This window comes from Macaca mulatta, chromosome 16 (genome assembly GCF_049350105.2).
Source record: "Macaca mulatta isolate MMU2019108-1 chromosome 16, T2T-MMU8v2.0, whole genome shotgun sequence".
Lineage (NCBI taxonomy): Eukaryota > Metazoa > Chordata > Mammalia > Primates > Cercopithecidae > Macaca > Macaca mulatta.
The window spans coordinates 73,083,574-73,097,717 of record NC_133421.1 but is presented as its reverse complement, the minus strand read 5'-3'; the positions used below and the strand labels follow the sequence as shown (position 1 = coordinate 73,097,717).

The 14,144-nt window shown below is 37.0% G+C and overlaps 1 protein-coding gene and 1 long non-coding RNA gene across 5 annotated transcripts in view; one reads left to right on the top strand and one right to left on the bottom strand.

The window, feature by feature from the left end:
• TANC2 (tetratricopeptide repeat, ankyrin repeat and coiled-coil containing 2) overlaps nt 1-14,144 on the bottom strand; it is a 475,420-nt gene that overhangs the window by 134,675 nt on the left and 326,601 nt on the right. The gene's annotated exons all lie outside the window — the stretch shown is intronic.
• LOC144335861 (uncharacterized) lies at nt 232-4,035 on the top strand. The gene is made up of 2 exons (XR_013407057.1): nt 232-2,891; nt 3,095-4,035. It is a non-coding gene; the product is annotated as an uncharacterized LOC144335861 (long non-coding RNA).

The window sequence follows — 14,144 nt, the reverse complement described above, 5'->3', positions numbered from 1 at the left end:
ACCAATATCTTAACAACATTAAACCTTAATATAGTATATAGAAGAAACATAACTGCTTTTTGTGAGCTGATATTGTATCCTGCAACTTTGCTGAATACATGTTATTAGCTCAAGTTTGTTTGCTTTTTATAGATTTTTTTTCTGACCCGTTCACTTTCTCTTCTTCTGAGACTCTCAAGTGTGCATTTGTAAACTTGATGATGTTCCGTGGATCTTGTAGGCTCTGTTCATCTTTCTATATTATTTTTTCTTTCTCTTCTTTAGACTGAATAATTCCAACTGTTTATCTTCAAGTTCACTGTTTCTTCTGCCTACTCAACTCTGTTGAACTTCTCTGGTGAATTTTAAATTTTATCTATTATACTTTCCAACTCCAGAATTTCTATTTGTTTCCTTTTTATAATTTCTGTCTCTGTTGATATACTCTATTTGCTCATACATTGTTCTCCTGGTATCCTTCCACCCATGGTTTCCTTTAGCTCTTTGAGCCTATTTAATACAGTTGATTTAAAGTCTTTCTTTGATAAGTCCAATGTCTTAGCTTCCTCAGCAATGGTTTCTGTCAATTTATTTTTGAATAGGCCATACTTTCCTATTTCTTTGTATGCCTTGTCATTTTTTATCAAAAACTGTGCCTTCTGAATATTATAATGTGGTAACTCTGGATATCAGATTCTACCTCCTTCACAGGGTTTTCTGTTGTTGCTTATTTTGGCCCTACTGTTGTCTCTTTAGTGACTTTTCCAAACAATTTTTGCGATGACTCTACTCCTTATTGTGTGTGGTCACTGAAGTCTCTCTTCTGTTATCTCAGTGGTCAGCCAGTGATCTGACAGATTTCATTAAATGCTGAAATTGAGTAACCTCTTTCTTCACTAAGCACTCCTCTTGTAGCTTTAAGTTTTGATTAGACTCTAGAATTCTGAAAAAGATGATTTTGTCATTTTTTGCCAGCTTAATGGTTGCTTCAGTGCAAGGATTGATTCTTAGAGCTTCATACTCTGCTTTTCTGTGATGTCATTTGATAGCAGGAGGTAGCTAACCACTCAGGGGGTTTCTTGGGCATCTGAGAGACCTTGATGGAGGAGCAGACATTCAGAACAGATGTACTGAGCTCTGGTCAAGTAGTCTTAGGGAGGAAAGAGGAAACAGAAAGATCAGCTGGCTCCATGACTTGGGGAGGTAAAAAGGGAGGGGAGATAAACCTCACCCAGGACTGCCTCAGTTGTGGGTTCTCCTGACAAAAGGAACTATGGGCCCCTCATAAAATTCTTATAGCATTTTTATAGATGAGTCTAATTAGGCCTATAGGGATGCAAGGCCACACAGTTAAAGAACTAGACCCCAAACCTAGTTCTCACTCTAAAAGCCAGGCCTTTTCTATTATATTATGTTGTATTTGTTCTAAAGGATTTGATTATTAAATCTGAATGTGGCATGAGTTATCCCATTGATGACCAGAATTGATTAGGCTTATATGACTAGCTAAGCCAGCTTCTTTTCCCTTACCTCTCTTTGTACTTCCCTTTAGGAATTTCATGCTTGGCCAGAGATGACCTTTCCAGAGCGGAGAACTATTCAGAGACTTAGCTGCTTTCTAAATAGACTTATCTCTTCAGGTCCAAGATTACTTTACATGTTGTTTCAAAGGAGGCTTTCACGAATATGACTAATGCTAATTTATAACATGGAATAAGTATAGACTCAAAGATTTCAGTTTCTGAGAAATAGTCTATTAAGATAACTTGTTCTCATGTTGACATAATGCCTCATCATATTTTATTCTACTGAGAAAGCTTTGACATTTTAAAAAGTTATTTTAAAAATTTTCTAAAAACGTAATTAATTCACAAAAGCCTCAAGAGAGGAACACAGACAAAATTAGCCCAGTACCATATGGCAAAACAACTGTAGACACCAAGAACAGCCCAGAAATGGATGGTTCCTGTACCTCAAAACCTAGGGCTTTTATCAGATCAATATGACAAAAGAAAGCCCTACTTTCTATGTACTCAACTACAAATTTAGAACACATGAACAAGAAAGTACTGTTGGCCTGCATTATGGGGATGAATGTAATGACTATTCTCTGTGGGGTTCACATGCCTAAACAAATGTTGCTTTATTTTGAATATCTGCTGGTTTCCAAGAGATTTTCTAAGGCAGAAACCACTGAAGTAATTCAGTGACAAGTTATCATCACAACTAAAGCTGAGCTAAGGAAAAAAGATGAATTAATCCATACCACTTAGCAACAGAATGTGACTTTCTTATCCACAGAACCCAGAAAATGGTAGAGCCAAGGCAGCAACAGAGCAGGAAGACCACTTCACCCTTCTAGAAGCATTCCAGTGAAGTATACTGATAGCTGCAATTTACTTTGAAATGCATAAAAAATGATAGGTGCATAAAGAGATAGGCAGATGAACAGATGTGACAAAATGAGACAGAAAATGTTTATGATGAAATCAAGATAGTGGGCATATGAGTGTTTGTTGTAAAATTCTTTCATTTTGTATATCTGGAAATTTTTCTAATAAAATGTTTTGGGAAAAACATAAAAAGGAAAAGCATTCTAATAGGGCACACAAATAAGATAAACTTGGGAAAGTAGTTTCTTTCTTTCTTTTATTTTTTTTTTTAAGAGACAGGGTCTTACTCTGTCACCTAGGCTGGATGGAGTGCAGTAGTGTGATCACAGCCCACTGCAGTCTCGACTTCCCAGGCTCAAGCAATCTTCCCATTTCAGCCTCCTGTAGCTGGGACTACAGGCACATGCCACCATGCCGGGCTAATTTTTGTATTTATTTGTAGAGACAGGGTTTCACCATGTTACCAGGCTGGTCTCGAACTCCTGAACTGAACCAATCTGCCAGCCTTGGCCTCCCAAAGTGCTGGGATTACAGCCATGAGCCAACACGCCTGGCCTAGTAGTTTCTTTAAGGATTTAAGAACTCCTCCAGTCTTTAATCACTGTGTCTGTCTCTTCAGTGTAAATTAGGCTTATGGCAGACAAATGAATTCTTTCTAGGAAAGTTTCTGTGAGATCATCAATAATTATAATTATATATCTAGGTTTATAAGGAAAATTTAGGGGCTGGGTACAGTGGCTCATGCCTATAATCCCAGCACTCTGGGAAGCTAAGGCGGGAAGACTACTTGAGCCCAGGAGTTCAAGATAAGCCTGGATAACATGGCAAAACCTAGTCTCTACAAAAATACAAAAATTAGCTGGGTATGGTGGCATGTGGCTGTAGTCTGAGCCTGAGGTGGGAGGATAGTTTGAGTCCAAGAGGTCGAGGCTGTAGTGAACTATGATTATGCCACTGCACTCTGGGCTGGGGGGGTGGTGGTGGGAGGTGGGACCCACGAAAAAAAAACCTTATCTTTCTTCAACTAAGGCAAAGTGTAAACCTTTAAAAAACAAAAACGCATTATGGCTAACACATCTGTCCAGTCAAATGCAAATATCAACAGCTGCAGCTAGGAGAAAGAGGGGAAGGGGAAGTGGGGGCTGTAACTGGATCTTGACTAACGCATATTTATTCATGGAAAACAACCATGAATCATTTAAAAAGAAGTCAGTCACAGGACTGGCAGAAGAAAGTGTGTGTAACACAGCCAAAGTCTGGTGCAAATAAAAGTAGAGTTGTATTTCCTCACATTCTTCTATAATGACTATAAAGTCTAGCCTCTAAGTACCTCTATTCCTTTGAGCAAAAGATAATTTGGGGCTTATCTTTGGGGTTCATGCCATGCATGCTATTCTCTACATAAAACAGGGAAAACACAGGTGCTTCAGACAAAATCTGGTATCACATTAACACCAAACAAAAGGCAAAACACACACTTATTTTTTCTTAATACTTAAACCATGGTAGGAGCTCATTTTTCTACTGAGTTTCTGGAAGGGCTCATTCTTCCATTTACAAGAGTCAAGTCTGTTTATTCTTTGTGCTCAGGAATAGGACTAGAGTGGGCAGCTATTCCTATCCCAGGAAATAAGTTTCTGAAGAATGGAAAGCAATTTGAATCAGGTCCTAAAACACAGTCTAAAGATAATGGTCTGAGAAGTGTTCACTCTAGATACATTCTGTTAAGAAAATTAGAATAAATAAAGCAGAATCACTTTTTTGGGTGAGCAGAGAAACATACAGCAGGGAGGGTAAAACTGTGGACTTGGAGTCAGGCTGCCTCAGTTTGCATCCTATCTCTGTGCAAGCTCTGCTTATGTTATTGATATTTCAGTTTCCTCATGTTTAAAATAGTGTTAATGATACTGTGGAGATAAAATGAGTTAATACATGTGATGTGCTTAGGACAGTGTCTGGCTGTTAACTGTGTTAGCTGTTATCACCATCCATATCATCAAGCCAACAGAGACATCCAGTGTAATCATAATCACCCCCTCCCACACACACTTATTTAAAACAAAACTAAACAAAAAGGATACAAAAACATATTGGCCCTTTTTGAGCCATCTTCCCTTTGATGTTGGTTCTTCAACTCCATTCTTCCTTTTACCACCCAAAGTTTGGAGAGAACCATGTTTGCAATTTTCACTTTCATAGCAATAATTTATAGCCTGGCTTCCATCCAAAATACTCTGCTCTAATTGTTTTAGTTAAAGTCACTAAAGACTTTCTGTTAAATCAAATTATTTATTTTCAGTCTTTATCCTTCTTAATCACTTTTTAGTATTTCACACTGTTTACCCATCCCCACTTTTTGAAATAGCCTCCTTTCTTGGGTTTAACGTGATAATACTTTCTTCCAGTTCTTTTCTTGTCTTCTCCTGATATATCTTTAATGATTCATGCTTTCTGTCCATCTTTAAAATACTGCCAATCCTAGGTTCTATATTTTATTGCTTTTTTCTTATCAATCTCAAAGGAAGAGACTAGTGGCTTTCACACAATCTAAGGGGTGATGGTGCCCAAGTTTATTCTATTCTAGACCTTGGTCCTGTACAGCATTTCCAACAACTTAGAAAAGTTATCACCTTGGATATCCAACAGAAATCTCAAACTTAAAATGTTTAAAGCTAAATTTATCTCACTTACCTTAATCTATTCGTTCTCTTCCATTTGTCACCACAGTTAATGAAACACCATATCTGTCTGGTCTTCCAAGATAGAAACTTGGGACTTACCCATAATTTCTTCCTCCTTAATCATTACAATTAATTTGTCACAGGTCTTATCAATTACTCTTGAAGAATATCTCTTAGATATAATCCCTTTCCTCTTTTCCCATTCCACTGTTATTTACAGTGCTGTAATCTTGAAGGGGTTGCTGGTTCACTCTAAGCCTCAGTTTTGTCATCTGTAAAATGAGGATAATAAGAGCATCTACCTGATAGGGTTAAATGGGGAAATGTATGTTAAGTCCTTACTCAGAACCTAGTAAATTCTTAATGAATGATAGCCATATAATTTAGGTTCTCAAGACGTTTTGCTTTTATTTTAATGGATAATCTTGCATCTCTCACATTTCTTCTGTATAAAGCCACCAAATATCTGTATCTGACATGATGATGTCCACCCCTATGCTGCTACCCTTGCATCTCATTAACTCACCCCACCATAATCACCCAGCCTAGTAATGTGTCACTACAGTTCTTGTCAGAGGGGATATACATCCCATAATGTTTAGTAAACGGATTTGTGAATAAAGCTAATATGATTTCCACTCTCAACTGCAGAGAAATGTGTACAGACTTGGTTTTAGTAGAACAGGAAGGCTAGGGGAAGACAGTTAAGGGGGCAAACCCAGTCTTTGAAAATCACTGCTCTGTACTATAATAATAAAAGAAAATGAATCATTTGTTTGCCATCTTTCAGGAATACATTCCCTGTTTAAAGGCTACCATCATAAACAAGAAGACTATTAAATAACAAGAGAGGGAAGAAAAAATGTTTTCCAGGCTCTGTGCATGTCACAGGTAAGACATGGATACTAGCCAAGGCACTGATAATCAGTGAACAGTATTTCCTATAGGAAGCTGGGGGAAGGGGGAAAATGCCTCAGAGTTACTATTTAGAGAGGACAGTATGAATTTTTTTTTTTTTTAAGACTCACTTTCATTTAGAAAAGTTATTGAGAAGGCTGGATCCACATCCATCCATTTAGGAACTAAAGTCTTGCTAATGCTACATGTGAAGTTTATTGTTATGTAAACAATGACTCATTTAATTCTTCATTATTGTAAGTACAATATGCATTGGAGCTTACAGAGAACCTAATTCTAACTACCAAGACAGTTACTTTCTAATGAGACACTGGTTTATGTTCTGGTCTGCTCCATCTGTAATATTCTTTTTAAAAATTTGACATGAATTTCCACTTCTGGCCAAGATGGAGTAACCAGGACCAGATTAACCCTCCCACCTAAACAATAAACAAACCTTTACACAAAATATATGAAATAGGTTTTAAGACAGCAGACATAAGGCAATGAAAAACAGTGATTCCTCAGAGATGGAAAACAAAAGAGGCAAATCCTGTGACTGCCCACTTATTGCCTTGAAAGCATTTCCAGGCCACAGTGTAAGAAGGGAGATCTCCAGTTTCCAATTTCACATGTAAGGAGCTTGGAAGTCACCACTTCATCCTAATAACAAGTAAAAACCTGAACAGACTGAAAAATAGCAATTCCAGCAATTCTAGGATCTATAAGAGGTGAGGGCACAGGGCAAACCACTGAGTACAATCAGGGAGTCACAGCTTACCAGAGTGGAAAATACAGAGCGAGGGTAGGAAAACCTGACTTGCTGGTGACAAACTGCTGGAGGCTCCATGTGGACAAGTCTGAGAGTTAACAACTCCAGGGGCACTCAGAGATGGGGGCCGCCACCATTTTGTGTGACTTACCTCTAAGAGCCCAACCAGGTTCTCACAGTACATACTGAAGAAAAATCCTCTCAAGCTTCTGGCAGAAGAAGGGGAAAAGTAACCATTTTGAAATATGCCAAAGCACAATGCTCTTAACAAGGCCTCCCTCAGGGGAACCTAGTTCACCAGAGCCCAACCTGCTAGAGTACTAACAGTGCCTAACTGAAGGGAAGCATTCCATGTGGGAGAAGGGAAATATCCAACTCTCTTCCACTGAAGTGGGGAAGGAAAACAATACCTGAGGAACACTTATGAAGCTTATAGTTCAGAGGCACAAGCTCACTAAAAAACTGAGACCCATCTACTGAACCACAGAACGCTTCCTTATCACCACAGCTCACTACCAAATGATTAATACTAAAGGCCCATTTACAGCAGTTCCTTTCACACAGTAGATCATATCCAGCTAACAAGAAAAATGTACAAGGAATACTAAAAGGCAAAGAACACAGCGTGAAGAGACAGGGTGAGCACCAGAACCACACATGGCAGAGATGTAATCCACAGACTGGGAATTTAAAACAACTATGATTAATACGTTAAAGGCGCTAATGGATAAAGTAGACGGCATGCAACAATAGTGGGTAATGTAAGCAAAGAGATGGAAATCCTATGGAAGAACTAAAAAAGAAATGCTAGAGATTAAAAAACACTGCAACAGAAGTGAAGAATGCCTTTAATGGGACTATTAATGGTCTGTATGTGGTCTATTAACAGACAAAATCAGAGTAAAGAATCTCTGATTTTGAGGATGTATCAATAGAAACTTTCAAAACTGAAAAATGAAGAGAATGAAGACTGAAAAAAACCCAGAATAAAATATCCAATGACTGTGGAACAATTACAAAAGGTGTAAATATGCATAATGGGGAATACCAGAAGGAGAAAAAAAAGAGAAAAAGGAACAGAATAAATATTTGAAACAATAATGACTGAGAATTTCCCCCAAATTAATATCAGACACCAAACCACAAGATGGTTGGAGAACATCAACTGTAATAAATGCCCCCTAAGCTATACTTAAGCATATCATTTTGAAACTACAGATAAAGAACAAATCATGAAAGAAGTCGGATTATAAAATGGCTCATCTACAGAGGAACAAAGATAAGAATTACATATATGTGACTTCTCAGAAACCATGTAAGCAAGGAGAGAGTGGAGTAAAATATTTAAAACGTTGAGAGAAAACCTCACCAACCTAGAATTCTGTACCTTGAGAAATTATCCTTCAGAAATAAAGGAGAAATAAAGACTTTCTTGGACAAATAAAAATTGAGGAAATTTGTTGCCAGACTTGCCTTGCAAGAAATGTTAAGAAAAATTCTTTAGAGAGGGAAAATAATATAGGTCAGAAACTAAAATCGACATAAAGGAAGGAAAAGCACTAAAGAAGGAGTAAGTGAAGGTAAGATAAAAACTTTTATTTTTTTTTATTCTGAATTGATCTAACAGATAACAATTAGGAACACGGACGGGCATTACACAATGATAAAGGGGTAAATTCTCCAGAAACATATGAAGATCTTTATAGATCTCATATATAGATTTCAACATCCTTTTAACAGAAATAGATCCCACAGGCAGAAAAATCAGTAAGGACACAGTTGAACTCAACAATACCATCAAAAACCTGAATATAACTGACATCCATAGATAACTTTACCCAACAAGAGCAGAATGCACATTCTTTTCAAGTTCACACAGAGTATTTACCAACCAGACCATATTCTGAACCATAAAATAGACCTTAATGAATTTAAAGGAATAGAAAGCATATAATATCTGCTCTCAGACCACAATGGAATTGTTAGAAATCAATAACAGAAAGCTATCTAGAAAATTCCAAAACGGCCGGGCGCGGTGGCTCACGCCTGTAATCCCAGCACTTTGGGAGGCCGAGGCGGGCGGATCACAAGGTCAGGAGATCCAGACCACGGTGAAACCCCGTCTCTACTAAAAATACAAAAAAAAAAATTAGCCGGGCGCGGTTGTGGGCACCTGTAGTCCCAGCTACTCGGGAGGCTGAGGCAGGAGAATGGCGTGAACCCGGGAGGCGGAGCTTGCAGTGAGCCGAGATCGCACCATTGCACTCCAGCCTGGGCGACAGAGCGAGACTCCGTCTCAAAAAAAAAAAAAAAAAAAAAAAAAAAAAAAAGAAAATTCCAAAACACACAGAGATTCAACAATGCAGAGAGAGAACCCAGTCTGAATCTGACATATTCCCTTACTCGAGGAGGTGGGGCTGAGAATCCCAGGAGACCAAGGCAGTGAGAGTTCAAAGGACAGAGTTCTGGTAAGAAGAAAGCTATGCAGAAATAATTCTGGAGATCTGTGGAAATTAACCCTTGAGTAATCAACAGAGTACTTACCAGCATGTGTATGTGAGGAAACTACCCAAGGTTGAGAAAAAGATCTATCCAAGGTTAGAAAAAATAGTATCCGCTTCTTACACAGGGCCAGAAATATTGCCTGTTCTTACCAGCCATAATGGAAAAATTTACAGGACATTCGGCCAGGCACAGTGGCTCACTCCTGTAATCCCAGCACTTCGGGAAGCCGAGGCAGGAAGATCACCTGAGGTCAGGAGTTTGAGACCAGCCTGGCCATGGTGAAACCCTGTCTCTACTAAAAATACAAAAACTTAGCCGGGCATGGTGGCACTCACCTGTAGTCCCAGCTACCCAGGAGGCTGAGGCAGGAGAATTGCCTGAGCCCGGGAGATGGAGGCTGCAATGAGCTGAGATCATGCCACTGCACTCCAGCCTGGGCAACAGAGCGAGACTCTGTCTCAAGAAAAAAAAAAAAAAAAGAAAAGATAGAAAAGAAAGAAATACACAGGACATTCGGTAGAATACTCAGAAGGGTCTTATTTCAGTAGTAGCAAACCATTAGATCTGGAATACATGCTGCTCTGGTCCTGCTTAACAAATGATTAAGGCAAGACAGAAAACTGATCATATTGTTTGCAAATAACATTTCAGAAAAAAGCTTAAGAATATGTATAAGAATACGAAAATTTCTAACACCCAACAAGCTATAATTCACATCAGATAACCAAAAAGATATTATCAGGCATGCAAAGAGGCAAGAAAATATGATTCATATTTAGGAGAAACAAAATCAATCAACTGAAACTAATAAATAAGACAGATGTTAGAATTAGTAGAGAAATATTTTAAAACAGATTATTACTATATTAAATATGCTCAAAAGGTATGAACATGGAAGCTATAAAGACTCAAACTGAACTTCTAGATATAAAACAAGAACATCGAAATGAGGCTGGGTGCAGTGACTCACGCCTGTAATTCCAACACTTTAGGACGCCGAGGTGGGCAGATCACCTGAGGTCAGGAGTTTGAGACCAGCCTGGCCAGCATGGCAAAACCCCATCTCTACTAAAAATACAAAAATTAGTCAAGTGTGGTGGCGGGTATGTGTAATCCAGCTACTCGGGAGGCTGAGGCAAGAGAATTGTTTGAACCCAGGAGGCAGAGGTTGCAGTGAGCCGAGATTGCGCCACTGTACTCCAGGCTGGGTGACAGAGCCAGCAAACAAACTCGCTTGTCCATCTCAAAACAAACAAACAAACAAACAAACAAACAAACAAACACACACCCATCTCAAATGAAAAAATACACTAGATAGAATTAGGGACACATTTGACATTACAGAGGAAAAGATGAATGACCTTGAAGACACAGGAATAAAAACTACACAAAATTAAAAACACAGAGAAAAGGACCCTCCAAAATAAAAATAGCATCAGTGAACTGTGAGATAACTCCAAGTGGCCAAATATAGTTGCAAATGCAGTCTCTGAAGGGTGGGAGAAAGAAAATATATTTAAAAAACTATGTCTACAAAATTTCCAAATTTGAAGAAAACTATAAGCCCACCGATGCAAGAAGTTCAATAAACCTCAAGTTCAAGAAACATGAAGAAAATGACACTAAGGCACATCAAATTGATTTAAACAGTGATAAAGAGAAAAATCTTAAAAGCAGCTAGAGAAGAAATGACATTAAGTACAGAGGAACAAAGGAAAGAATGACAGCAGATTCCTTGTCACAAATAATACACGTGAGAAGGCAGTGGATTTATAGTTTTAAATTATGGAAAGGAAAAAAAATCTGTCAACTTAGAATTCTTTACCCAGTGAAAACAGCTTTCAAATATTTCAAAAATCATATTAAAATAATGACCTTTACAGACATATAGAGGCTGAATAAATTAATCACTAGCCAATCCATAATGCAAGAAATGTTAAAGTCCTTCAGGCAGAAGGAAAGACACCAGATGGAAATATGGATTAACACAAAGAAATGAAGAGCACCAGAAATGGTAACTGCATGGATAAATATATAAGATTTTTATGTTATTGGTTAAAATTCTTTAAAAGATAACTAACCGCTGTATTGTGGGGTATATAACATTTATATAAGTAAAATGTCTGACAACAACAACATAGAGGTTGGGAGGGGACAAACGGAAAAATACATTTTGCAGAAATAAAATAACAGGTCTGAGGCTGTTCCCTTTAGAAAGCTTGCTTACAAGGTTGACTCCTAGCAGAAGTCTGGGAATTTGGATTTCAGGAGGGCTCTTACCATTCCCAGAACAGAATGGCTCATTGTACCTAAACAGTTTGTACAAACAATGTGGTTTACCTGCTCCCCTTCTGGGAGCCTGGAATTCTGGTATGTGTTAGGCAAGGTGGGGGTCTGTATGACCACACCCCAGTAAAAATCTTGGGCAATGAATCACTAATGAGTTTTCCTGGTATACAGTATTTCACACATGTTGTCACAACTAATTGCTGGAAGAACTGAGTGTATGTTGTGTGACTTAACTGGAAGTGGGTACTTGGAAGCTTGGGTCTAATTTCCTCCAGACTTGCACCTTGTGGCTTTTCCCTTTGCTGATCTTCCTTTGTATCCTTTCATTATAATAAAGCATAGCTGTGGTAATGACTACATGTTGAGTCCTGTGAGTCCTCCTAGGGAATCCTTGAACCAAGGGGCACTCCTGACATAATTATTGTAATGGTCTTATACTATACATGAAATGGTATGTCACTTGAGAGTACATTGTAATAAGTTAAACCTACATAGCATACATCAAACAGTGAACAAAAAATAAAGAGTACAGCTAATTAAGGAGATAAAAATATACTCATACAAATAATCAAAATGTGGTAGTGAAATAAAGAAAAGCAGGATGAGAACAAGGAATAGATACGAAAAATGAAAAGCAAATAGCAAGAAGATAGTTTAAACCTCCCCTAATTAAAAAAAGTAAATGATCTAAATTTCAATTAGAAGCCAAAGACAGATTGGATAAAAAGCAAGACCCATCACTATGATGTTAATAAGAAGCTCATTGTAAATATAAATATACAAATAGGCTAAAATTAAAGGCATAGACAAAGATAAGTAATATATGCTAACACAAATAATGGAAAGGTGGAGTGGTTTTTATTATTAGACAAAGTAATTTCAGAGCAAAGAACATCATCAAGGATAAAAAAAAAGGTCATTTCCTAATGATCACTGGGTCAATGCATCAAGAATACCTAACAGTCCTAAATACACACTCTAATAACAAAACTCCAAAGACAAAGAGCAAAAACTACAAGGAGTAATACAGAAATCCAAAAAATCCATTTTTGCAGTTAAAGATTTCAATCTCTCTCTTCTAATGATTAAGGGAACAAGTAGAGAGAAAATCAGCAAGGACATAAAAGTCTTGAAAAAAACAATTTGACCTATTTGATATTTATAGAACTGTCTACTGTAAAATAGCAAATTCTTTTCAATTGCATATGAAACATTTATGAAGACAGACTGTATCTTGGGCCGTAAAAAATTCTATATAAATTTAAGAGAAATCAGGTCATACAAAGCATGTTCTTTGACAACAGTGAAATTAAATTTGGAATCGATAGCAGAAATATATCTGGAAGTTCCCTAGAAGTAAATATATGTAAGTCAAAGAAAAAGCCAAAAGACAAATTAGAAAGTATTTTCAATGGAATGCAAATGAAATGCTTTAAAAAAAACGTAAAGAGGGAATACTTTCCCATTACCATGATACTAAAACCAGACAAAGACATTAAAAAAACTCTAGAAACCAATATCACTTATGAACATAAATGCAAAAGAGTATATACAAAATTGCAGCAAATTGAATCCATCAACATATTAAAAAGTCATGACCAAGTAGGTTTTCTCTTAGGAATGTGAAGTTAGATTCAAATATCAATCAGTGTGTTTTGCAATATTTTAACTAAAAAAGAAAAATATAATTTCTATTGATGTTGAGGAATTCTGACAAAATCCAATATAAATTCCTGATTGAAAAAAAATTATCAACAAACTAACAACAGCAGAGAACTTCCTTAACCTGATACAGAACATCTACGGAGAACATACTGACATATCTAATGGTGAAAGACTGAACGCTTTCCACCTAAGATCAAGAAAAAGCAAGAATTTCTGCTCTGTTTCTACTCAACATTGTATTAGTTCTAGTCAGAGTAGCAAGGCAAGAAAAAGGAAGAACTAAGATTATCTTTATTTACAGACAACATGATCATCTATGCAGAAAATCTTACTGAATCTATAAAAAAGCCATTAGAACTAATACGTGAGTTTAGCAAGGTTTTAGGATACAAGAGCAATATGGTAAAAATCAATTGTACTTCTATATATTGGCAATGAACAATTAGAAATCAAGCTAAAAGCAACATCATTTACAATAGCATAAGAAATATGAAATACTGAAGGATAAGTATAAAAGATTTTCAATATTTATACACTGAAAGCTAGAAAATATAGCTGATAGAAATTAAGTAAGGTCCACATGAATGCAGAGATATACTATATGGGTTGGAAGATTCAATACTGATAAGTTGATTTCCCCCCAAATTATCTATCTTTTCCCCCCAAATTGATCTGTCTGTCTCTCCGTCCGTCCGTCCATCCATCCATCCATCCATCCATCCATCCATCCATCCATCCATCCATCCATCATCCATCCATCCATCCAATCTCCATAAAAACTCTAGCAGTTTTTTTTTTGGTAGAAATTTACAAGGCTTCACAAAGAAATGTAAAGACTCTAGAATAGCTGAAATAACTCTAAAAAAGAAGACTAGAGGGTTGACATGATTTCAAGATATATTATAAAGCTACAGTAATAAAGTATGTTATTAGTATCAATATAGAATATTATATAAGTAAAAC